General features: G+C 44.2%; 1 protein-coding gene and 1 long non-coding RNA gene across 23 annotated transcripts in view; both read left to right on the top strand.

The window, feature by feature from the left end:
• The window catches only part of SGIP1 (SH3GL interacting endocytic adaptor 1), a 271,977-nt gene that overhangs the window by 91,949 nt on the left and 155,218 nt on the right, over window positions 1-24,810 (top strand). The window lies entirely within an intron of this gene.
• Window positions 6,725-24,600, top strand: LOC116423730. 3 transcript variants are annotated; one of them, XR_004234235.1, is made up of 3 exons: window positions 6,762-6,792; window positions 7,587-7,634; window positions 24,106-24,600. It is a non-coding gene; the product is annotated as an uncharacterized LOC116423730 (long non-coding RNA). The 3 variants fall into 3 exon arrangements; XR_004234237.1 differs by lacking the exon at window positions 7,587-7,634 and having other exon boundaries at window positions 6,725-6,792; XR_004234236.1 differs by lacking the exon at window positions 6,762-6,792 and having other exon boundaries at window positions 7,633-7,741.

Here is a 24,810-nt window from a genome sequence, read left to right as displayed (position 1 = left end):
TAATTACTGATAAGACATTTCTATACCACTTTAAGATTAAAAAGAGTACTTCATAAATATTACATTTGATGCTCACAATAATTTTGTGAGGTAGATTCTAGAAACACTCTTATGCCCACTTTACAGATTCAACTCCAATTCAGTAAATATTTTAAGCAACCAGTAGTCCAGGAGAGAGGAGATTAAAACTTAAATTAGAGGAGGTATCAATTTGAGGGAAGAGAAGGGAACAAATGTAAGAGAGGCCATGAAGATCAAGTCAACAAGACTTGGCCAAGCAGATTGAGTTGGGCAAGGAAATCAAGACTTGGAAAAGTTAAATGACTGGTCCATAATCATTCAGCTGGTATTCAGGATAGAATTTGAGCCTAAGGTCTTCCTGGCTCTAAGGGAAGAATGATTTTTGCAAGCCCTTTGAAGAACAGGATCTCCAGGAACAGGGACCTTAAAGAAATTTAACACTAAAAATAGGAATCTCTCATTCTCCCCATCCCCCTTCAGGAGTGCACACCATCAATTAGCCATGTTAACCTCAATTGGTTCTTTTCTATGATCAAGTAGATTATCTCAGTCTTTAATTTGATCCCATTTCTGCTTGTTTGTCCCTCCACGCACAGAGCAAGGACTCAACAGCCTCCTGATTAAAGAAAAATTAGCTTTTGGAAATGTTAATTATTAATGTCAAGCCTCCACCTTTTCTTCACTGTGCTAGACAGCTCTTTTTCTTGTATTCTTGTCATTTTCATTCGTAGGATCTTCCATATCTTTAATGATTTTTGTTGTTTAATCTTCCTTTTATTAAAAAGAGATTTTTATTGACTTACCCTACTGTGTGACATTTAAACACACAAATAAAATCCACTAGAATATTAATGAAAGTATCATGTTCCCTTGGTTATTTAGAGCCTCTTCACATTATTCTTGTTATTCAATTATTAAAGTTATGGAAGAGGTTGGGTTTCAGGCTTGGATCAAGAATATCGCCGGGAGACCACCCATTTCCCAGTGCATCTAAATGTAGCTACTGCAGAATTATGTGCTTCGAAGGGGTGAGGTAAGGGGATGTGTGACTGAGAGTTCAGTGGAAGGAATAATATGCAAGACTTTCAACAGAGGAATGATGCTGATTGAGAAGAAAGTCAACTATGGAGGAAGAAGGGGGGCAGCCTTCTCCCCTTGGAAGGTCCCACCTCCTCCATCCCACCTCCTCTGCAAATTGATTGTCTGGTTCCTCTCAAAATCTATTTTAAAAAGGGAAGTACCTATATCAGTCATGTTCACACTTTCCTTTCTTTCTGAGCTGTATCTCTGTCTCTCAGACCTTGGCTTTCTTGAGAACCATCTCCTTTTCCTTCCCCTGTATCTCAATTTCCTTTCATCCATTGACTTCCCCCTTTACAGTATAAGCTCCTGAGGACAATAGTCATGTGTCTTTTTACTCTGTTATCCCAGTAGCTATTTAATGCAGGGCTTGGCGCAGAGTAGGCACTAAATAAATGCTTCCTGACTTGACTTTTGAACAATGGGACTGAGAAAAGGGACCTTGGAGGTCATGTCATCTCATCTCACTTCTTCACATTATAAATGAGACAAAAAAAACCTAGAGAAGGGGGGGGGAAGAATTCCCAAATCTCCTGGATAGTCAGAGGCAGGGCTGGGATTAAAGTGAGATCTCCCAGTTCCCTGGCAAGTGTTCTTTACATGTGTGAGTGAGCATGGTCCAGCAACATGAGAACTTGACTTTCTTAGCAATAGGAAGTTCCAGATTCAAATCCAGCATTTGTTGGAACTATCGACCTTGAGCCTCAACTTCTTCATAATAACAGCACCTCTCTCACAGGATGATTTTTAAGGGTCAAGCAGATAATTTATGTAAAGTGCTTTGCAAACTTTCAAGTAATATCCCAATGTGGATTATAATCATTACTAATATAGTTCTGGACACTCTACCCAACAATGCAGCCCACGATGAAATTAAAATTTGGGGTTGTCATAGTCCACTGTCGATCAATCATCCAACCCTAATTGCAGGCCATTTCGATGCTGGCAAATAAGAAAACCATGTTTGGGCTCTGATCTTTGCCTTGTTTTTGCAGAAAAGAGTTTCATTGCATGACATCGAGCAAAACATTCACTTTGCACACTTCAGTGTTGTCTTCTGTAAAATGGGACAATAATTGCTTCCCTCCTACTTTATAGAGTCATTGAAGGTAAACATCTGGATGATATTTGGAGCTTAGTGAGTAGGTAGAATGATGGATTTCAAGTCAGGAAGACCTGGAAATCGCTGATACGTCTACTCGTGTGATAGGAGGCAAATCACTTGCTACCTTCATTTCCTCCTCAATAAAATGAATGAATTGGAACAGATAGATGGCTTTGAAGGTCTTTCCAGAGCTAAATCTATGATTCTTGGTTTTAGTGCATTTATGGAACTACTGAATTCTCAGGTGAAAGAGCAAATCTGAATTCTAAGGTTACTTCTCTCCCTATTAAAAAAAGTGAGCTTTTTGGGAACTTATAGGGTGGGGACCTCTTATTGGGGGAACTTCTTCCACCTGGAGATTCTACTATCCTCATGATAGGAAAGAGGTTTTAGGAAGTTGCCTAAAGCTCATAGAAACTAAATGAGCTAGCAAGGACAGAGAGCTAATGGGTGTTAGAAATAAGGCTCTGAACCCAGATCTTCCTAAATCTTAATTCAAACAGATTAACCAACAGCCTAAAGATCTGAGAGCCTTTTGTGTGGAGAAGTCAAGCAGGTTCAAAATTATTTTTATAATGATCTTTTGCATTTCAAATACAGTAAATATGCATAAATATAACTCATGCAAGCAAATGTTCTTTAGAATCCTCGATAATTTTTAAAAACATAAAGAGATTCTTATACAAAAAGTTTGAAAACCACTGTTCAACTATACCTGGCTACCTCGCATATAAAGGCATGTGTGTGTGCATGTATGCATATGTATATTGTGTTTTGTGCACATGTGTGCATGCATGTATGTGTGTGGTTGCTTGCATGTGTGTGTGTTTATGTTGTAGTGGAAGGGGAAAACAGAGAAAATGTAAGAATTAAAGCAAAACAGATTTTTCCCGATTGCTTCCTAGGTCACCTTTCTCCTAATCACCCCCTGACCCCCAGTTCAGGCTGATATCCTTCCCCTTCAGACCTTACTTGGCCAAGAGTTGATTTTGCCCTTTCCTCATAATTTAATCCTGGAATATTCTGAATTACATCGACTATGTTCTAGATTGTATGAATTACATTGATTAATTCTAGATTGTATATGTCAGGAAAACAGGAATGAATGGTATCTTAACTAACTTTTGCATTTCCCTCATTGGCAAATCCAATATTCTACACATAGTAGGTGCTTTGTAAGGCTAATAGAATCATAGGAATTGGAACTATTAATTAATTAATAAGAGAAACGATTAGATAAGAATAAGTGCTTGTTTATTCTCCTTGCCTTTTGTTTTGGGAATCCTTGGTTGGACATAGTTTATATATGCTTATATCTGTGCATGTTGTCACCTCTGCTAGTATTCGAGCTTCCTGAAGACAAAGGTTATATCATTTTTGTCTTTGTATCTCCAGTACCTAGCAAGGTGCCTGGCACATAGTAGGTGCTTAGTAAATGTTTGTTGGCTGATTGACAAGGAGAAGGAGAGGAAACATAAAGGGAAGGGAAGTAAAAAGAAGGGAAAGAAAAGAGAAGGGAGGGGAAGGACAGGAGAGGAAATCCAAGACCTGTGGCCAATTTATTGTGTGGAGAAGTCAATATTATGACCATCTGCCTGCTTGGGTGGGAGACAGTGTGGATAATCAGGGAGGGGGGGTGCATAGAAAGCAAACACCTGAATTCATCCCCGATTCTGATTGTTCCCTATCTCTCATCATCCAATCAGCTCCTGTAGTTCCATCTTTTCTCTCAGGGCTGTGTTTACCCTTTCCTTTCCACGATCACCCAGTTCGTTGCCTCCTTAGCTATCTCTTTGAGTCTGGACCCTAGAATCAGACTCAGAAGAAGAGGTCAGGCATTCAGGAAGAGAACTAGAGAGAAGCATCCCAAAAGCCAAAGGAATAGAGACTACTCTGGAATTGGAGGTCACAGCAATACCCAGAGCTGCACAGATGTCAAGAAGGAAAAGGATCAATAGAGGGGAAAGGTTATTGTATTTGAGAGGCAACATGTCATAGTAGAGAAAGTGCCAGCCATGGAGTCAGAAAGTCATGGATTCGAATCCTCTCACCAACACATATTTGCTATGTGATCTTGGACAAGTCATTTAACCTCAGTGTACAAGATAATTAGGGAATTGTGTTCAAATGCTGCTTCTGCCACTTATGTCAATGGTCTCTTACCTTCATTAAGCCTCAGTTTCCTCATCTATAAAATGTGAACTAGATTTTCCCTAAGGCTTCTTCCAGTTCTCTAGCTATGACTTTTTAGGGACAATATTTTCTATAACCCTGAAAAGAGCAATTTCATCAGGTGATAAGTAGAAAATCTTCTGAAGTGAGGCAGCAATAAGAAGGGGAACCCCAGCAGTTCTTTCTAGGAGTGTGGTGGTTGAAAGAGAATTGAGTTTTATAGAGTGAAGGCTACAAGGTCAGGGCAAGGTTAGCCCTCCTTTCAAGCCCTCAAAGAGGGGTCATATCTTCTCCAATAGAACGGCAAAGAAACTGTTTACGCTGTCCATGGTACAATGTCTCCGCCAGCTTACCAAGGTCATCTTTCTTCCTTGAGAGCCAGCTTTCTAACTAGTGTCTTTTGGTAGGAAATCCCATTTTGAGAGATAGATATATGAACTAGCTTTTGGATTCCCTCCAGTCAGCCAATCAATCACTTAAGAATTTATTAAATGCTCATAACCGAACTCTAGAGAGAAGTCACTTGCCCAAGACAACACAGTCAGTAAGTGTCAGGATCCAGACCCAAGATCGCAGTGCTCTCTCCATGATGATGGCCAGTTTTCATATTATTAACATAGGAAAGCAAAACGTTCCATCAGCCAACACCAAAGCCATCACGACTTTGCCCACGGCCCTTCCGGTGGCGGTCAGAGAGCACCCACTGGAGCCAGGAATCTGTCTCCCCATTAGGGACCATACGTGCTTGATGACTTGCTGGCCTTTTCTGTGCATTAGCTTTCTCTTCAAATGACTAAGGGCAGTGCCATGATGACCCACTTTAAGAGTTTCATGACTAATACAACTCTTCAGTGTTTAAAAATAGTACAAACTTTCCCAAACTGCGAGCATCTCGTTAAAAGTAAATGTTCTAAATAATCAAATCGAGAAGAATATCTTTTATTCATGTCTGGCCAATAATGAAGGTGTGGCTTTCCTCCTGTTCTTTGGAATAGGAAGTGTGATGTGAGTACAAAGTCAAACTAAAAAAAGAAATTGAGGGCAAAAGATTATCTGTAGTTGAGATGACCCACGGATTGTTCCTGGGAGGGAAAGGAAGAGGAGGGCAATGGTTTATTAAGCATTCAAAGATTGAATTGCTGTGAAAATCTGCAGATCTATCGAACAACCAATGAGCACTAATTCTCTAAGCATTTTCTCAACGTGCCCTTTCGGACCCTGTTGTGAGGGTAACTATAATCTATAAAAGCTCCAATCCATCAGTCTACCAAGGCTTGATTTCCATCAGAGAACAATTTCACACCTTGCATTGGGGTAATGGAAAGAGCTGGTCTCACAGATAGGAAGAGAGAACTGGGTTTAAACCCAACTTTTGACACATGGGGACTGGTCGCCCAAGCAAATCATGTGACCTCTTAATGTCCTGGGCAACTCTGTTAAGATATAGATTATAGAACAATTTATAGAAACGGTGGCTCGATGGATAAAGCATTGGATCTGGGATCAATCAAGAAGAGCTGAATTCAAATCGCACTTATCAGCTGCGTGACCCTGAGAAAGTCATTTAACTGGTGTCTCCCTTAGTTTCCTTATTTGTAAAATGAGAATAGCACTTTCCTCCAAGGGATAAACTGATGATAATAAAATATTAGTCGTGATGCCTTTTTGGACATTTTAAGAAAGTCATTTAACCTAATGCCTACCTTACTTTCTTTATTTCTAAAATGAGAATCTTCCCTCCAAGGGATAAACTGATGACGATAAAATATTAGTTGTAATGCTTTTTTGGACACTTTAAAGAAAGTCATTTAACTGATGCCTACCTTAATTTCCTTATTTGTAAAATGAGAACAATAGCACTTCCCTCCAAGGGATAAACTGATGATGATAAAACATTAGTTGTAATGCTTTTTTGGCTACTCTAAAGCATTCTATACACAGATCTTATTGCTGCTGTTATTAAGAGATGCTAAACTGCATTTGTAGAGATTTTCTTTAAAGGGAGTTTTCTCAATCAATAAAATCACCAGCCTAGGAAGAAATTTGAAAATCTCCTTATCTCTATCGATATAATCTGTGGCCCAGAATCACATCTCTGAGTTCACTCTTGCTGGCATCTTAAAAATCTCATCTTTTTTTTCCTCAATAGTATTTTATTTTCCCAATTACAAGTAAAGAGAGTTTCAACATTCATCTTTGTCAGATGCCGAGTTCCAAATTTTTTTTCCTCCCTCCCTTCTTATCTCCCTGCTCCCCAAGACAGCAAGCAATATGATATAGATTCTACATATACAATCATTTGAAACAAATTTCCATATTTCTTTCATGCTGTTAAAGAAAAAGCAGAACAAAGGGGAAAACCCACAAGAAAGAAAAAGCAAGCAAACGAACAAACAAACAACAACAACAGAAAGGTGAAAATAGTATACTTTGATCTCTCTATAGTTGTCCTTCTAAATGAAGATGGCATTTTCCATCCCAAGTCTATTGAAACTGTCTTGGATCACCACAACAAATCTGATCTTTTTAGCTAATTGTCTTCTAGCTCCCACAGATACACCATTTACAATGGTAACGAGCCCACGGTTCCTGTGCAAGCACATAAGCTAGCAATGCATCAACTGTCAGGGTGGCTTTATTTCACCTGACAGAGAACACAAAACACAAAGGACTCCCATCTAACCCACTCAAGAGTCAAGACCATTCTCCCTCCCACTCCATATTTTCCCAAATTTTGTTCCTCATAAAATGAGGCATAATTAGCCTCAGTAGCTTTATTTTCTAACACATGTAAACTATTATGAGTTAAGATCGCCATGGGGCATTCGAACATAAAACAGTGAGATTCCCATCTCTAACGTGGTATACAGAAGTGACTCAACTCAGTTTTATGAATTTTTAACATTTCTTTTTTGAAGATTTATTTGTTTCCCCATCTGTGTTATGTGTTTGTGTGTGTGTGTGTGTGTGTGTGTGTGTGTGTGTGTGTGTGTATGTTCTCAGGAGGACTAAGCCTTTCTATATTACAGTAAAAGGTGATTTTCAAAGCTGGGAAGCTATGGGACAGGATGGGAAGTTAACAGGGTGAATCTCTGAGTAGACCCAGATTCTCCTCCTAGCTCTGGGCCAAGATATGTCACTTTCTGTGGTCTCAGTTTCTTCATCTGTAAACTGGGGGTGATACGTACTCTCTCCTCCTCCTTCACAGGGCAATTGTGAGGCAAGTGCTTTGCCAGTCATGAAACATTACAGAAACGTGAGTTACTGTTCTTAATCTGATGGCTCACCATCACTGGAGCTTAGAATGATGCTCCTGAGATGAAGTAAGACTCTCAAAGGAGCTCAGAGTCATCAAAGACAAATGTAATTCTTTTTCCATATAGATTTAGTGTGTTTTGAGTCAATAGCTTGAGTGTTTTCCATATAGATCGATGTGTTTAATTGATTTCTTTGAGTTTGGAGACAGGAGTTTTTGATAAGGCTGGAAAGCCATGTTATGAAAAGTTAAGAAATACTTGGAGGAAAAGGACTGTAAGGGATATGGCAGTGGTTCTGAAGTGCAGCTCTGAACATCACCCCCCCCTTCTCATTAAACCCCACAAATTCCCAATTTTATTGCCTCTGGAATCATGGATAAATTCCTGTTTCACACTTAAAGCCCTTCACCGGCTCCTCACATCCCCACAATCAGTGGTCTAACCACCCTAGCCTCCCGCTGCTACTCACACAACTCCATCTCCCACCTCCATGCATTTGCACTGGCTGTCACTCATGTCTGAATAATAGCAAGCATTGATCTAGCATATTAAGGGTCACAAAATGCTTTACAAATATTGTCTCATTTGCTCTTAACTACAGCCCTAGGAGGGTCGTTGATGTTATTCTCTCCTTTTAACAAACGAGGATACTAACAAAGTGGGTTAGGTGACTTGTCCAGAGTCACATAGCTAATAATCAGTCGGTGAGCATTATTTATCACCTATTATATACCAGGATCTGTGCTATCGGTCAGGGAACATAAAGACAAAAAAGAAAGTTTCTGTCCTCCAGAAACCTGAATTCTATCGAGGCAGAAAAGATGTGTATTTCTGTGAGGAAGGAAGGAAACAAGCACCTACTGTGTTCTGGGCACTATGCTAAGGGCTTTATAAATCATATCTCATTTTATTCCCCAATAACCCTGGGAACTAGCTGCTATTATTTTTCAATTTGATGATTGAGGAAATTGAAGCAAAAAGAGGCAAAACTATTCGCTTCAGTCTCACAGCTACTAAGTGACAGAGACTACATTTGAACTCAGGGTGACGACTCTCACCGTGGCAACTAGTGGTCCCCACATATGTAGGTATATGCTTAAATAGATATGCGTTGATTGGCTACAGGAGATCATTTAGTTGGGAAGTCAAAGGGGTTTAAAGAGATATGAGTTGATTGACTACAGGAAGACATTTAGTTGAGAATTCTCAAAGGGGCTTAAATAGACATGAGTTGATTGACTGCAAAAAGACACCATTTAATTGGGAAGACTCAAAGGCCTTGTGTATATGAGCTAATTATAGTGCTTGAGGTGATGTTCAAACTCCTGGCCCACAATCCAGCACTCAATCAGCCCATCTATGTCTCAGTGGCCAGTGACCAACATGTACCTGGCAAGATGGAGCAAGGCTCCTCTGAGGACAGATTGTGACCTGTTATCAGACCTGTCCTTTTAGACCTTTGCATTTGGGGACAATGTGCCCATTTATCATGCGACACATATTTGTTAAGGCCTTTCTATATGCCCCGGCCTTTCTATGCACCCCCGCTTTTTGAGACTCTAGATCACCTTGACAACCATCAAGAGGTCCTCAACCTTTCATCAAGCACATTTAATATGCATCCTCAAGTTTGGATTCTCCCTCCAACCCCTTTATGGTTGAACTGCAAAGAATGAGATTGAATGGCATTGTGGGGTCTGAAGAAACCTTTGGTGAGATGATATTCAAGGCCGCCCATAACTGAAGGTCCACTGAAGCCTCCCGTGAATGGTATTCCTTCTGCATCTATGGATGAGCACCCTGTTCTTGGAGGGACTGGACGCTCACTCCAGTAAACCACGGCCAGTTAACTTCTGTGGTGTTGAACCTTCACTTGGGCTTTTATGGAATCAATGTCTGATTTCCTGTTGCTTCTGAAAAAGCAAGAAAATATTGAAAGAATTGGTCTCCTCTGGATGATTCCCTTAAGAGAGTGAAGGACAGTGGAAAGAGCATGATGGTGGAACAGAGATCCTTAGCTCCTGGGGGATCCATGAATTTATAGGGGAAGTAGTCCAACTCTATTTGCCTTCTCCTCTCCCTGAGACTTGGTGATTTCCTCCAGCTCTGAGCATAGGCCACAAAAACTTGATGTGAAAAAGTGTCCACAGTCTTCACTCCATTGTCAAACGTGTCTGACACCAAAAGGGTCAAGAACCCTGAGCACAGAGAAGCCGCAATCACGTGCCACATCTCAACACTTGCCCATGTGGCAATTCCTCTCATGTGATGACCAAGAGGACTGCCATAATCTGTTCTAATTCTCGAGTTCTGTGACTGTTTTTTCCTCTAAAACATCAAGGGCCATGAAATAGAGAACTGAGTAGAGACAAGGAGGATGATGGGTAATTGTCCTGCCTCCGCAGACTAGGTGGTGCTTCAGATTGGCGGAGGGAGATTCCACACTGGGAGTTCCCTACTCCTGAGCTGTTTAAATGGCAGGTTGCAACTTATAACTGAGTGGGGGCAGTGTGAAATTAGGATTCCTTCTCAGAAAGCATTTGTTTTGTGTAGCTGTTTTATATACCTGTATATCCAGTCACGTAAAATTGTCTCGGGTGAAAAGGGGTCATGAGTGGAAACAAAAGCCCTGCCCTAGACCAGTGAAACCACAGGTTCACGCTATACCCCTTGATCCCCCAAAAAATAATCCTGTGAGGTCGACCAGTTGGACCTTTCGCTTTCATTCTAGTATGGCTTTGTTCCAAGTGGCCATTGCTGAGATGGGGCCCTCAGCCTTTGTGGGGATCAGCAAGGACATGTTCTCCAGCTTCCTTTTGATAGAGTTGTGCGCTCCACAGCATTTCAGTTTCTCCCCCCTTCCCCCAGCTGCCAGTCACATGCCCATCACCAGGTAAGTGTGTTACACTGGAAAGAGTCCCCATTGTGAAATCAGCTCTCATCTGGGTTCTAGACTCTGCTGCTGGCTACCTAGAGGAGCTGCTTGGCCTTCCTGGGCCTCAGTTTCCCCTTTTTTAAAATGGCAGGACTGAACTAGCTGATCTTTTCAGCTCCAAGTCCTACGAGCTGATGGTGAAACTTCCCTGCACACCCTTTGTAAAGGATCATCTCCCATTTCCTGACCCCTTTAAGGCTGCTCTGCATTAATGTTTTAATGTGATTTTACCCAGATAAAAGGGAATGAGATTGTCTGGGTAAAAATAGCTGGAGTTTACCCAGCAGCACATGCCCCGGGGATGGCCCTGTACCCTCGGGACCCCTCTGCCTTGGAAACAACAAACATCCTCTATAAACAGTGGAGGGAAGGGGATGCCTCTGTAAACAGTGGAGGGAAGGAGACGCCTCTGTAAACAGTGGAGGTTAGGTGACGCCTCTGTTCCAGGAAAGGTCCATCACAGGCTGTAGGTCTTTCTTTGCTTCTTTTCTCATAACTCAGCAGGAACATCATTGAAATCCTACTTTGGGCTTGGAACTTCATGGCTAGATTCTGAATTCTAAGCCAGAAAGACATGGGTTCAAATTCTGCCCATGACAGTTACCAACTAAGGTACCCTAGGCAAATCATTTTATAGCAACAATAATAATAGTTTGTATTTATATGGTGTTTTCAGATTTGCAAAGGGACATACATGTACCATATCATTTGATCCTCCTGACATCCCTAGAAAGTAGGTGCTATTATTGTACCCAATTTACAGATGAGGAAACTGAGGCTGAGAGATATTAAACAATTTGTCCAGTGTCATAAAGTAAGTAAGTAGTAAGACTCTGGTGTCAGGATTCTAACTCAAATCTTCCTGACTCCATGCTCAACTCTCTATCTACAAAACCCCTAAGCCACCCTTCTTAACATCAGTTTCCTCATCTATGAAATCATATTTTACTGGGATTGTTATGAGGATCTAGTGGGATCATTTTAACATTTCAGCTCCATGGCAGTATAAGATTTTCAGAGGCCAAGAAGGTAACTGCCTTGTCCCATTGGACTGCAAGGTCCTTGAGACCGGGACTGCCTTTTGTTTTCTTCTATGTTTTCTTAGCACTTAGCCTGGAACACAGTAGGTGCTTAATAAATGTTTATTATATCATTTATCATAAATGCAAAGGGGGGAGGCAAACTTGGATCTCTCCAAGTGGTATTGCTATTCAGATTACAGTAGCCATTCCCTCTATTTTTCTTAGAATCCTGGCAAATCTTATCCCTTAAAATTGAGGACTGGGACTGAGGAAAGAAACCTGGCTCTGGAGTTGTGCGATCTGGGTTTGAGTCTCCTCTGGAGCTCCCTACTTGTGGGACTCTGGCCGAGATCCTCGAGAAACCCAGTCTTTTCATCTTTGAGATTGCAGGTTGGACCGTGCTGATCACTGAAGGGCTCCTTGAAGCTCCCAGTCTCTCCCTCCATAATTCTACAACTAGCCCTCTGAGGTTCCTCCTGCTTAGCTCCATCTCTCTGACCCTGTGACCTCCTGATTGTTCTTTTGTCCTCTCTCCAATGCTCCCTGACATTGTACCGGTTTCTTTGAGTGAGCCGTCCCAATTCATCAGTCTCAGTTCATGGCGATTTTTCCAGGGCAGCTAGACACTAGGGAACTGGCGCATAGGGGAGCACAGAATTCGGATCCAGTTAATATAATCTATGCTGTTCCTGTGGACAAGTGGGAGAAACTGGGCTGGCTGGTTCCTGCAGTGAGGAGACCCTGCTGCACAGTTGGATCCTGGATGCGTCGGTCCGTGGCAATTCTCCCCTAAGATGCGGCAGGTAGTAAGTGGGCTTGCGGGGCTGCTGGTTGGGCCCTGAATTCTTCAAAGATTTAATCGCCAACTGGGATGTCTGCTCAGACAGATGTTTCCTAAGGAATAGACTTTCACTGGAATCAGAAATTCCCAAATGAGGAACTTCCTTCTATCAAGGCAGGCTGGCCCTTTCTCAGCAATTTGCAGTCTTACACAGAGGAGTGAGGCTTAAGTGACTTGCCCAGGGTGACACGGCCAATGCACATCAGAGACAGATTTTGAATGCAGACCTTCTAGGTCAGCTCTTTATCTGCTTTGCCTCCACTAAGTGGATGGGTTATGGGAGAAGTAGGAAGGATACTCTGTGTCATATCACAGTATCAAGATTTGAAAAAAAAATCAAGAGTGGGTCAAAACCACTAAACTGGAAATGTAATCAGGGCAAAATGTAAAGTTCCCCCCTTAGGGACCAAGAAGTAAAGAATATGGAGGAATGAGCTTAGAGGCAACTAGAGAGAGAAAGCTTTTGGGGTTTGAATGGCTGCTCCCATTGGGGCCAATCTGGGGCCCCATTCACAAATCCTGTGACTTGCCAGACAAATATCGCCTTCCCTGGCAACTATATTTTCTCCCACTATTACAGGGCAGAGTGGCCCTGCTTTTATATCTGTATCCTCAGTGTGTTCTAGAACCAAGTCCCCAATTCTGTGAGGATGCTTGAGAAAAATGGGAAACAAGTAAAAGCAGTTTAAGTCAGCTGCAAGTTTGTTTACACTAAGTGACAAGGATGATGATGATGACTGATACCAGTATGGATTTATGATTTTAAAAGCACTTTCTGACATGCTTAATCTTCAGACTTCACAAAAGCCTTAGAGGTTGATACTACAAGGATTATTATTCCCATTTTGAAGCTAAGAAAACTGAGGTTTCAAAGGTAAAGTGACTTGAACAGTGGAAGGTGTGGTGCACTGGAGGACCTAACATCCTAATTCTGCCGCCTTTGTGACCCTGGGCAAGTCATTTCAATGGGGATTAGGAGGATGGAACTGAGTGACCTCTTGGGTTTCTTTCAGGGATAACCATTGGATCTGCTTCCTGACCCCAAACCTAGTGCTTTTCAGGGTCTCTTCTGTTGCCATCCCACTCTCCAGAAAACAGAACGCTTGTTGTTGTTTCTCTAAAAGATAGCAGGAGGGCATGGAAGGAGACACACGTCTCCTGGCAAAGTTTGCAGCATTTGCTCCCATGTCCTGGCCAGTCTCTGACGCTTTGAAATGTGCCCTGTCTATTTTCAGGCAAGGGACCACACAGGGCCCTGGTGATCACCCTCCTCCCTAAAATTGGGTTTGCCAGCTCACTGAAATCTCATCCCCTGCTCAGGGACCATGCTCAGCTCCCACCAGCAAGCCCTGCCCCACCTTTCCAAAGCAGATGATTGAGAGAAACCAAGAAACTCAATATTTGCCCTCTTTCTATGTGGTCCTGGAGCCTGGCCCTTCCTGACCACCAGAGGGATGCCAGGGAGCCAGAGCCATTGATGAGGGAGGCTGGGATGGAGCACGTTGTTCTTGGATGGAGCAGATGGGCTTTTTCAGACTCTTGGCCAGACCATTGTGACAAATGGTGCTTCGGGGCAATATGGTACCATGGAAAGGGCTCCAGCTTTGGCAGCAGAGAACGAGGCTTCAAATCCCGTTTGAATGTGATCTACCTGGATGGCTTTGGGTGAGCCTCTGTTGATTATCCTCAGTTTCCTTGGCTGAAAAACGGAAGGCTGGGAGTCAGTTCGCTCTACTAAATTGCTCCTCTAGTTAGAACTAAGGAGCCCTTCCTTATCCAGGCAACACAATTTTTTTCAGGGCAAGAAAATCTAAGTTTCAACAAGGGAAAGTAAACAAAAAGATAAGCCCTAGAGAGGAAAGAAGAAATGGAACTGGAGATGTCAGTGACATCATGGACGGTTTCGATGCTTATCGCTGACCCCTAGCTGGAGACTGACATTTCCCTCCTTTAGTCAGATGGAAAAATAAGTGGTCCAAAGTATTTTTTTCTCCCTCCTAGGCAATTAATTCATTGTCCTTAGTGTTTTAGCCAACTGAATGCAAGTTATCTCTCACTCCCAATAGTTATTTCAGAAGGTTATTTTTTAAGTTCAGGGTTTTGGAACGTGAGAAGCATTTCCTCCTGGAAGTAAAGCGGTAGGTGATGGGAAAGTTTCCATGCTCGTTCCCTGTAAGGTTGTGGAAATGTCCTCTGCAGTCCTGGATGAATTTGGGGTCCTGGGGGTGGCGAATGAGGTGATACAGGAAAAAGAGCAGAAGAGCATCCTCCTGCCTTCCTGGGGAAGCATTGGCTGCATCATCACCTCAGAGATAAGGCTCATTTTGTTGGCTGTTCAGCTCGTTGTTCTCAGCTGGTCCTGAAATCTCAGCCCCAGGCTCCACGGCTGCTGACATGGGAAGGAGCTGAGAAATAGGATTGTGGGATAGACAGGCTTGGATCCCGGGTGCTTCAATTGGGCCCAAACGCATTGGGTACATAATGAATGCTTGCTGATTGTGTGATTGTTAGGAGAGCAAAGCTCAAATTGGCTCAGCTGCCAAACTCCAGGCCCAGATCACCTCCAATGGGATGACTCATAGGCAGCTCAGAATGATGTGTCCAGAACCGAATTTGTTCCTTCTCCCCCCAAACCTCCCCACTTCCCTGTTACTGTGCTCGGCCTCCGGGGCAACCAGGCCCCCGACCTTCAGCTCATCCTCAGCCCTCAGCCCCCCAGTCGACTGTAAAACTGTGTCTCTAGATTCAAGACATGTCCTGTGCATCCGCTTCTCTCCACACTCCACTGAGCCCTGGGTGGCGAGTTCCATCAGCTCTCACCGTATCCTCCTTATTTTAAAACTGAATTACAATTTTTCAATTAACAAAAATCTATTTTCTCTCTCTCCCATGTCCCCATCGACCACTTATTTGTGTTTTGTGTCCCCCATTAGACGGAGTGCTCCTCGGGGAGCTTCTGCTGCCTTAGGCTTTCCCTGTGCTTAGCACATAGTAGGCACTTAGTAAATGCTTGTTGACTAATAATTATAACTTAATAAAATGGCACTTGGGGAGGGGTCGGCAGGCCATGAGTATAGATTCCCAACAAGGAATTAGGAAAAAGTGGCGCAGAGGGAGGTTCTCCAACAAAGGCCGAAAGCCGTCCTGGCCCCACTCACAGGCCCACACTGTCACCTCCGGACTAGTGCAGGGACTTCCCCATTGGTGGGCCCGCCTTCCATTTCTCCCCACTCCCATCCTGCCTCAGTGGCTGCCAAAGTGATATTCCTGAAACACATATTTCACTGTTATTATTCCTGGACTCCAAAATCTTCAATGGCTCCTATTGCTTCTGGGAGAGAGTATGATCCCTTCCCCTGGGACCTGAGAATCCCCACAGCCCTCCTTGTCTCACCTCACATTCAGCTTCTTGTTCTCTGGGTCTTGACTGAACTTATGGCTGTTTACTATTTGTAGCATTTATAGCTTCCCTCCACATCTTTATGCAGAGCCTTCCCCATGCCAGGTAGCCACCCTTTCCTTCCTGCTTCCTCTTAGAACCCCCCTTTTCCTAACATCCCTCAAATACTTCTTCTTGCTGTCGGTCTGTCTCATTCTGCCTCTTTCTCTTTTTCCTTCCCTCCTCTTTCTGTCTGTTTCTCCATCTCTCCATCTCTCTGTCTCTATGTGTATCCATCTTTCTGTTTGTCTCTGTGGGTCTGTCTCTCTTTCTCTCTCTCCATCTCTCTGTCTCTGTGTGTATCCATCTTTCTGTTTCTGTCTCTGTGAGTCTGTCTCTCCGTCTCTCTATCTCTCTGTCTCTGTCAGTATCTGCTTCTGTCTCTATCTCTCTCTGTCTCTCTCTCCTTCTAGGAGAACACAGGTCCTTTAAAGGCAAACACTATTCTGTTTCTCTCACAGTAGGAGCTTCAACCAAGCATACTGATTTCTAATAAAGTTTGGTATAGTGGAGGAACACCGGTTTTCAAGCCAGAGAACCAGGTTCAAATCCTGCTAATGTCACTTGAAACAGGTCTTTTTATAGTTTCCACATCTGTAATAGGAGAGCTTGGGCTAGACCACCTCCAAGCCTTTCCTCCATCTCCTCTTCTCCCGTGGCAAGTGCCCAATGCCGAATCCTCCCGAGTGATGCTTCAGGAGTACAGACCCATGACCGTGCCCTTCCTCCACATTGCCTAGGTTTCAGTCGCCTCAGTTTCCACTTTTGAAGAAACAGAAGATGGGTGACTGGAAGCGCCATCCACAGAGCGGTGCACAGACATCCCCGAAGGGACTGGGTGGGTGCACTCACAGCAGCAAGGTGATTTCTTGGTTAACTGGATCCTGCCTAGCCTGAATCCAAGAAGCATGTGTTAAGCACCTTCTGAATATAAGGCATTTCACTGTGGGCGACTATGGGACCACAAAGACAAGCGATGAGCTAATGCCTTTAGGGAGCCCATGTTTTATTGCAGCTTTCATTCTACAGGAAATTGAGGCTGCCACCTGATCCCCAGCCTCCTCCACCTCTGGCAGAATGTGGCAGTGCCGACCATCTTCCCTAGAACCCTTCTCCCTGCCCGATCGCACCTCTTAAGGCTCCTTGGCAGGACCCCGCCTGCCCCACCTTGATGTGGTCCTGGTCCTGGGTCATTTTCTGTCTCCAGACACTTTCATCAGCTCCTAAGGGATTCTCCATCTTGGCGACTCCCACGTGCACCCCAGCCGTGGTGTCTCCTGAATCCACTACCCCAGATTGTCATCATGTGCTGGGCATCCATGTCAAGATCTCCCATGGGCATCTCTGATGCAATATATCCCCAAATGGGCACATGCCCCTTTTCTTCCTTGCCCCCAAATAGGCAGATGCCCCTTTCTTCCTTTCCCTCATATGGGCACATGCTCCTTTTCTTCCTTTCCCCCAAATGGGCACATGGCTTCACCTTCTTTCTTCCTGTCTCTAAAATGGGCACATGCCTTCTTTCTTCCTGTCTCTAAAATGGGCACATGCCTTCTTTCTTCCTGTCTCTGAAATGGGCACATGCCCCTTTTCTTCCTTGCCCCCAAATAGGCAGATGCCCCTTTCTTCCTTTCCCTCATATGGGCACATGCTCCTTTTCTTCCTTTCCCCCAAATGGGCACATGCCTTCTTTCTTCCTGTCTCTGAAATGGGCACATGCCCCTTTTCTTCCTTGTCCCCAGATGGGCAGATGCTCCTTTCTTCCTTTCCATTTACATGCTCCCTTTCTTCCTTGCCCCCAAATGGGCACATGCCCCTCTCTTCCTCACATCCCTGTTTCTATAAAATGCATCCCCATCTTTCTGATCATAAAACTAACTCATCTCAGGCTTCCTCACCCTCAGTTTCTTCCGACCTTCTTCCCACAGGCAGGAAGCCTCCAAATGTTTTCATTTCCCATCTTAACAATAGTTCTTCCAACCTTCCCTCCACCCAAACAGCATCCTTATGCCAGAATGCTTGGGGTAGCCCCCAGGAGCGCCCTTCCTCCACTTCTTGCCCTTTCCAATCCAGTCTCTAAAGGTGTCAGATTGACAGGAAGGAAGTGACCATGTCCCGCTTCTGCTTAAACAGTTTCAGAAGCTCCTTGATGCCTTAGGGTTAAAATATTAACTTGTGTTGCACATTGAAAGCCCTTCAAAGTCAGACCCCAACCGGTGCCCCCAGACTTTCCTGGCGATCCTCCCTCATGTACCTTTCCCTGGCCCGTAGCCCACCGAGCGTTCTCCTTGGGCAGCCTTTCATGCCCTTCTGCGTTTTGCCTCACGACTAGAATGCGAGCCTTTCTCTCACCTTTTAGGACCCGGTCTCCCTCCAAGTTGCACTTCATGTGACCGTCTCTGTGTACACCTTCCCTAAGTCTGTTAGCGTTTGGCTCCACGGCTCTCGGTAGAAACCACTCTCCTAGTGTCTTTGTGGACTCGTTTTGATTTGTCTCAGTTCTCAGCAGTACCATGTGAGCTCCCTAAGCACAGAGACCGTTTCCTTTTATCTCTGTGAATCAGATAGAGAACAAACGCTTGGAAAAAAGAAATACTTGGTGAATTTAAGTGATTTGATGATTAAACGATGGTTGCCAAGATTCCTCCCCTTGTTTTCAGTTATTTCCTTGTTCTCAGTTACTTGCTCATTCTCTTTGTTTTTAAAGCCCATCCACGTCCTCCTTCCCTTTGTACCTCGTCCCCTGGCCCGTTGAACCCCTCTCCTTTGAACAAAGAGAACAGTCACAGACTGGAGACTTTAAATTGGTTTAAGTCTTGAGGTCTTGGGCACAAAGCTGTAATATAAAGGGATATTCTTTGGAGGGAGGAACCAGAGTGTGCTATAATTAGATAATACACAGTTGAATAGTCTTGCAAACTCCGGTCTGTTCTTCTAGGCCGGCAATTTGGGGAAGATAGAAGGCTTTGAAATCCAGTGAGTAATGGAGTGTCTGAGAAGGATTACACAGGTAGGATGGAGAGAGGATATGGAGTGTCATGATTAGGGGCTGATCTCCCTACATGTCTCTTGGGCACAGTTAGCCACGTGTCAAAATGAGAAAGCCCAGGATGAGTCAGAGAGTTACTGGATGAAAGCCTGGGCCTTTAAATCGGGTACATGGAAGTCATTCTGGTGAAGCTCACATAATTTTGGGTATTAAATAGATGAAAAGAGGAAGGAGAGAAAAGGGAAAAGGGAGGAAGGAATATAAAAAGGAAGGAACAAAAAAGGAAAAGAAAGAAAAAGAGAAAAAGAAAGAAGGAAGGAAACAATGAAAGCAAGAAGACAGAAAGAAAAAATTACCACTGGACCTCTTTTATGAACTCCAGGTTAAGAACTCCTACAAACAGTATATTGTCTGGGAACACGGAGATTAACTGAGGAAAGAAGAAAGGAAAGGTGAGTAAACCAGGGAACTTGAGGTCCCAAACTATAGGACCCTCTTGATTCTTCTCCATCTTGAAGTCAACTTTCCCCAAGAATCATCCCTCCCATCTTAAAAAAAGATAATGTGAGAGGGATCCCAGATGAAAAGATATGGATGCAAGAAAAGGGGCTCCATTCACCTTCATTGATAAGAAGTTTCCTAGACTAATGAAATCAAAAATAAAGTCCTGGAGCCTCAGAAATGTAGTAAATCCCTGCTTTCAAGGAGTGTATATTCTCCTACTGGCACATATCCTCCCCCCCAGGTAATGAGAAGGCCAGGAATCTCAAGAGGAAGGAAGTTTCAATGACTACAGGAGGGCTTCTTGTAGAAGGTGGTGCCTAAGCTGAGCTTTCCAAGAAAGCTGGGAATTTCCTGAGCTGGAAACAAAAGACAAATGAACTAAGAAGTCGCCTCCAGAGACGATGCCACAGATCTCACCCACTGAAGCAGAGGGACCTAAGGTGGATCAACTCCTTCGGGCTCTGCTGGGACTTTTCCTGGGACTGTTCTGTTCAGCTTCGGAGTCTCCAGATATGACCAAGAAATTAGGCGGATGTCCTTCCGGTACTGGAGATTGGCCAGTGCAGTCAAGGGGACAAGAGCAAGCGTGGAGAAGAGTGGAGGGCCACCAGCTGGCAGGAGACTGCCTCTGGCTCACTGAGGGCATCTGGTCCGATAGTGCCTGAGTCAGGCTAGAGGATCTCCCCAAGGATAAAGGATGGCCCCAAACTTCCATAGCCCAGGACGCAGGACATGGAGAGACTCAGGGTTGCTCTCTCCCTTTCTTTCCAAAATCTTTTTCAAACCTCAGTAATATTAACCATGTGAAAACAGAGAGTCCGTGTTCACCTCAGAGACTTAAGAAGAAAACGAGAGGAGAGTCCAAGGAGAAATTCAAATGGCAAAGGAGGCGGGGAACAATGGCATTAATTGGTCTTAATCTTTTTCCTTCCTTCCTTCTTCTTTCCTTTCTCCCTTTTCTCCCTCCCTCCCTCTCTCCTCTTCTTCCTCCCTCTCTCTCTCCCTCTCTCTTTCTCTCCTCCCTCCCTTCTTTCCCTCACTCCCTTTCTTTTTCTCTTCCTCCCTCCCTTCGTCCCTCCCTCCCTTCCTTGTTTCCTTCCTTTTCCCTTCCTTCCTTTATCTTTATTCCTTCCTTTTTTCCTTCCCTCCCTCCTTCTCTCCCTCCTTCTTTACTTCCTTCTTTCCTTTTTCTTTATGGGTAATTTCCAGTGTGGGAATTCCCTCTACTACCAATGCAAATCAGTAACTATAGGCTTAGAGAGTTGCTCCCAAATTCTTGTAACATGAAATCCAAGGTCATTCAGTTGGTAAATGTCAGAAACAGGATCCAAACCCAAGTCCTCCTGACCCTGGAGCCAGACCTCTATCATCTGTTCCAGGCTGATTCTTCTGCCCTGAGATCAATAACAGGACCTAGCATTGGCCTGACTTGTGTTTGCTCAAAGTCACTCCAAATCTCTGTGACCCCATTTGGGAAAGATGCTGGAGTCATTTGCCATTTCCTTTCCAGTCCATTTTACAGATGAGGAAACTGAGGCACACAGTTGAGTGACTTGCCCAGGGTCACACAGCTAGTCAGTGTCTGAAGCCAGATTTGACTCAGGAAGATGAGTTGGCTCGATTGTGGCCAGGTCTCGATGTATTATGGCTCCCTTTAGCTGCTCTGAGGGTTAGAAAGGAAACCGGTTATATTGAAATATAGCCAACAAAATATGGACATTTTAAAATGTGGCATAGTGAGATATTTAGTGAGAACTCGCCTTTTGGGACTTCAAACCTAGTCTTAGACCCGGACTAGCGATGACCCTGGGCAAGTCACTTCACCCCGCCTGCTTTAATTTCCTCATCTGTAAAATGGGCCGCAGAAGGAAATGGCAAAGCATTCCAGTGTCTTTGCCAAGAAATGGGTCACAAAGAGTTGGGCTCTTTGACCCAACAACACAACTGTTTCTGATCCCATGCCTGTTATTTTATTCTGTGCATTCTGTGAAGGGGTCTTTAGCTTCCCCAGACTGACTGCTGAAGGGTCTGGGGCACAAATAAGGTGAAAAGCTCTGGCTCAAAGTATCTTAGCTGGCAGAATGGTGGCAACGTGCATCACTGAAGGGAGTCTCCTCCCTGGGAATACCTTAAACCAATGGAATCACAGAGCTCATTGGGCCAAAAAATAATAAACCAAAAAGCGCCTTCCTCACCAAGTAGCACTGACGCTGAGACTGGATGATGTCCATAAAATGCCTTGCCAACTGTCAAGCCTCGTGAATTGTTGCTAAGTAACCCCTTGGCGATGTTTCTGCGAGGTTACAGAGAGAGGTGGAACTTCCTGTTTCCCTGGGGAGCTAGTCCCCTGCCTATAAAGGATGCTCATTGTCTCTCCATTGAGTCAGGTCTAGAATACTTGACCTTGAGCATGACTGTGGAAGTGAAAGGAAGGAAGGAAGGCAGGAAGGCAGGAAGGCAGGAAGGCAGGAAGGCAGGAAGGAAGGAAGGAAGGAAGGAAGGAAGGAAAGGAGAGAGGGAGGGAAGAAGGCAAAATGAGGGAGGGAGGGAGGGAAGGAGGAAAGAATAAAGAGAAATGAAGTAAGAAAGAAAAAAGAAAGGAAGAGGAAGGAAAGAAGGAAGAAGAGTGAGCTTGTGGCCAGACAAAGCTCTTTTTCAGGGCAAAAGATGGAAGGCTGGGCTTCAGGAAGGGAGGTGGTGAAAGAGAAACAGGAGAGCCAAGGCTTAGCAAGCATTCTGAAGAGACGTTAGAAATCAAGAACTGGGTCAGCTCAAGCAGGACCCCACCAGGTTTTCATGGGGAAGGTAGTAGAGGGCCGTCCTTGGCCTCTGGGGAAGGGTCTTGGAGGGGCAGACTGTGACATATGCCCCTGAAGTACCTGGTTTGGAGCTGGAAGTTTGGACAGGACCTTTTCCTCCTTTTCTAAAAGCAGCTTGTTTCTCATTAGCCTTATAGATTAGAGGCTCCCAAATGAGACACTTTTGTACTTAGCAGGAAATCTTCATTTCAATTATTAGACAAATATCGACCCCAAAGGTCTTTGCTTCCATAGGAACACGGGGTAGCTTTGAGTGACTTGGAAGGTGATAACCTCAATTGAGGGGAGTCAGTGTGTCGCACTCTGGAATCAGAAGACTTGGGTTCAAAACTCACCTCTGATGCTCTGGGGGCTTAGGCTAGTCATCCTTCTTCCTTGATCTTCAATGTCATAATCTGTAAAATGGGGTTGGACTGCATGGCCAGTGAGGTCCCTTCCTTTGGGCAAATGTTTGTGACCTCTACTTGGAGAGGTCCAGCCAGAATCTGTTAAGGGAGCACCGGATCCTCTGAAGGTGCTTGGAGATCTTCCCACCTACTTGTGTAGGCAAGATAGGTCTCACAGAGGACAGAGTATCAGCCTGAGAAGTAGGAACACCTGAGTTCAAATGTGGCTTATAAAGAACCAGCGCACAGTAAATGCTGCACAAATGTCACCTATTAACCATGACAGGCAATGGTCAGGGGACTTGGCTAGGATCCCATGAATATAGTAAGGATCTAAAGTGAGATTTGAATTCAGGTTTTTATGAATGGATAATTTTGATTATATTAAATTTAAAAATTTTTGTACAAACAAAACCAATGCAGACAAGATTAGAAGGGAAGCAGTAAATTGGGGAAAAAAAATTTACATCAAAGGGTTCTGATAAAGGTCTCATTTCTAAAATATAGAGAGAACTGAATCAAATTTATAAAAATACATCACATTTAAGATTTAGGATCGATGTAAAACCAACAATAAAAAAAAAAACCTTCCTAATCATTAAAGCTGCTCAAAAGTCCAATGGATAGAGCCTCCTTCCCCCCGCCCCCTGAAGATATGAAGTCTTCAAGTAGAAACCGGAAGCCCAGTAATTGAGAATAGGCTTTTTGGGGGGATCAAGGTTGGACCAGAAGCTCCTTCCTTGTTTGTGATTCTCTGGTTTGGTGAGACCGGCAAATGGGAGGAAACGTTTGCCAGCCTCTCAGTCCTTTAACTCTACATGACCTCTAGAATGTCCATGATATAGGTCAGGCTCTCCCTCTTTGGTCATCCTGTGACCCCCATGACTGACATAGATGGGGTGTACATGGGATTGCATTCGTTTCTGGAAATGACTCAAGTTGGGTTTTAATAAAACACGAGGTTCTTAGGGAGAGATCACTTAACAATAAGGGTCTTGGTAGGTGGTTAATGACTCTTCAGAGCTGCACATGGATGCCCCGAATGAGTCCACTAAACCAGACAAGCATCATACATCAGGTTACGGTTCTGGGGCCATATTGGTCAGCTGGAAGGCATAGGAAGGAAATGAGACCCACAGGGCATTTTGAAATAAAAAGCTCTCAAATTGAAGATTCTCAAAAGCACATTAAAGATCCCCCCTCTTTTTCACTATATTGGGCTCATGGCCAAGACCAAGAACGTTCTGGTTTTTTTTAGTGCCCCCTGAAATTCCCCCCTTCTCCTTGGGAATACTCTCTAATGACTTTCTACTTGGAGATACTTTCTTTGTTGGCTTCCAAAACAGCGTAGTCAGTCAGCCTGCTTGAAGCAGGAGAGACCACAGGGGGCACATGTCACATTAGCCAGGTCAAAGCTCCTTTTTTTCCCCTTTTGAGCCCAACAGTTAGAGCCCAAGAATGCTGGGAACGGCAGCACCTCCCAGACCACTGGCCCTTTCCCAGCCTGGCTCTTATCACACTATTGATTTCCACAGGAAGTGACCCCTGTGGAAAAAGGGGCCCAACTTACTTGCTGCCACCAACACCAACTACCGACCAACTACCACTGATGCCCAAGGAGTGTCAGCATCTTCCCCAGCCCTCACCAAGACCTCCAGTCCTGCTTCCCGCCCAGTGCCCTCAGTCATCCTCTTGGGAAGCAATTCCCATAAAGATGTGAACTGGCAACTGGCTTGTGAGTGCTGAATTCACAGGGGTCAGAGATCCCCAAAAGCAAGAGTCCTTGTTGCTGTCAATTGGTGCAACATCAGAAGCTGATGTGACTTCATCGGAAATGACGACAAAGAGAAGGCCAGACCCTTTGCTTTGCTGATGCACCCCAAGGACCACGGGGGGCTTCTAACTGGCGTTGAAACATCACTGAGTGTCTCCCCCATGGGAACACAAGCTACTTGCAGGCAAGAGCTGCTATGCACCGAGCACAGCACTTGGCCCAAAAGAAGAGCTCGATAAATGCTTTTGCATCCATCCATTCTGTTTCACCCCATTCCCTTTACATCTCTCCAGAATTCTTCCACTGTATGCTTTTCTAACTCCTCTCCCTCTCCTCAACGCTCTCACATTGATATTTTCCTAGGCTTTGTCTTTGACCTTCTGCTGTCATCTTTCTCATACCCTCCTTTGGAAGCAGCTTCCACTATCACCTCTCTACAAGTGACTCCCAAACACAGAGATGCAGC

Source organism: Sarcophilus harrisii, chromosome 4, assembly GCF_902635505.1.
Source record: "Sarcophilus harrisii chromosome 4, mSarHar1.11, whole genome shotgun sequence".
Classification (NCBI taxonomy): Eukaryota; Metazoa; Chordata; class Mammalia; order Dasyuromorphia; family Dasyuridae; genus Sarcophilus; species Sarcophilus harrisii.
Note: the sequence above shows the minus strand (reverse complement) of the source record. Positions and strands in the feature narration are given on the sequence as shown.